Raw genomic sequence first — 1,728 nt, forward strand, 5'->3', positions numbered from 1 at the left:
GGTCAGGAAGATCCCCTGGAGGAGGAAATGGCAACCCACTCTAGTGTTCTTGCCTGGAAAATCCCATAAAGAGAGGAGCCTGTGGGCTACAGTCCGTGGGGTTGCAAAGAGTCAGACACAACTGAGTTCACAGGGCACTGCGATATTCTTGCCTGGGAGAAATCCCAGGGACAGAGGAGCCTGGTGGGCTATAGTCTATGGGGTCACAAGGGAGTTGGACATGACATAGCAACTAAACAACAATGGCAAGGTGGTTTGACCAAAACAATTTGAGTCATCACCTATGGGAAGATACAAGCTTAGAGCTACAATGAGTTTTTTGTCTGAGAGGGAGGACCCCATTATGGCACAGGGCGTTGTCATTCATATTTGGATTACCACAGGCAAACCACCTCTCCAGAAACAGAAAATGACATACCACAAAGAGAGGGAGAAAGCTAAATGGCATGACTGGTAAGGTGGGTATGTGTTTGCTCTCACAAAATAAGGATGATAGAAGAATTTCACCCTATTCACTTTTCTTACCTTCTGTAATGCTGAAGATCTGAAATTTGGTTATAAATAAATTGTTTGGTTTTTTTCAAATAACATTCTCAAGACACAAAGATTAAACTGAATGCAGGTTGAAGTTTGGCTCTTTTATAAACATGCAGCTGATGATAACACTGTCAGAAGTGAAAAATCATAGATGATTAATAAGAAATTGTTCAAAGAAATGATTCTTGCCAAACAAAACATCAATGAGTTTGAAAATAATTTTCATTGACAAAGCATGTGCCTGTTGGGCATTCCAGAGGAATGTGATGAGAATAAACTTGATTGAACCTTTAAAAAGAGTTTCTACTTGTTGGGTCAGATTTTCCGGCTAAATCTCTCACTGTTAAAATGCTGTTTTGCTTTTCCTAACTACTCTGGGCACACCCTCTTACAAACTATGTGATGTGATTATGGGGATCACATTGTAAATAAGTTCCTGGATTGCTCAAGAAATAGTTCAAACTATACTTTAAAAAAGCCTTTGCTCACCCAGGTCCTCTGGGAAAAGTTTATTCACAAGAAAAAAGAAAGGAACCTCGAAAGCAAACTTTGGAACCTCTACAAACATGGAAGCCATGTGCACACCAGGCTGTCAGCATTTCCTGAAGAAGCTGTGTGTGGGCTTCACTGCTCTTGAATGATAATCTGGAAATGATGAAGTATGCTTTTATGTATTTTATTAAAGGTCTCATAAAAGTTGAGATTTGTGAATGTTATTATTGTACTAATTGTAAATTAAAACAATAATATGATACTATTTTTTCAACCATAAATTGCCCCCCAAATTTTTAACCTTTCATTTTATGTTGGAGGATAGCCAATTAACAATGTTGTGATAGTTTCCAGTGTAAGCAAAGCGACTCAGCCATACATATACATGTATCTGTTTTCCCCCACAAATTTTTAAAGAATACAGCTTTAGTAAGGAAATGAGGAAAAGGGTGAATTCTCAAATTCAGTTGGTGGAAGTATAAGGTGATATAACCTTTTGGAGGACAACTTGGCAGTGTCTATCAAAATTCCAAATATACCTATCCCATGAGGCAGGAAAGCATAGATGTTAAGCATGGGCTCTGAATTCAGAGAGCCGTATTCCACCCCTGGCTGTACCACTTAGCTCTCTGAGGCTTCAAGCAAGTTGCTTAACCTCTCTGAGCCTAATTTTATCTTCTGCAAAATGGAGATAATAAT

General features: G+C 38.8%; 1 long non-coding RNA gene across 1 annotated transcript; it reads left to right on the top strand.

Annotated features, from left to right (window-relative positions):
- Positions 1 to 261: 261 nt before the first annotated feature.
- On the top strand, positions 262 to 1,236 carry LOC145504704 (uncharacterized). Its single transcript, XR_014052445.1, has 2 exons — positions 262 to 458; positions 1,031 to 1,236. It is a non-coding gene; the product is annotated as an uncharacterized LOC145504704 (long non-coding RNA).
- The last annotated feature ends 492 nt before the right edge of the window (positions 1,237 to 1,728 follow it).

Source organism: Giraffa tippelskirchi, chromosome 5 (genome assembly GCF_054371585.1).
Source record: "Giraffa tippelskirchi isolate mGirTip1 chromosome 5, T2T-mGirTip1v1.2.pri, whole genome shotgun sequence".
NCBI lineage: Eukaryota > Metazoa > Chordata > Mammalia > Artiodactyla > Giraffidae > Giraffa > Giraffa tippelskirchi.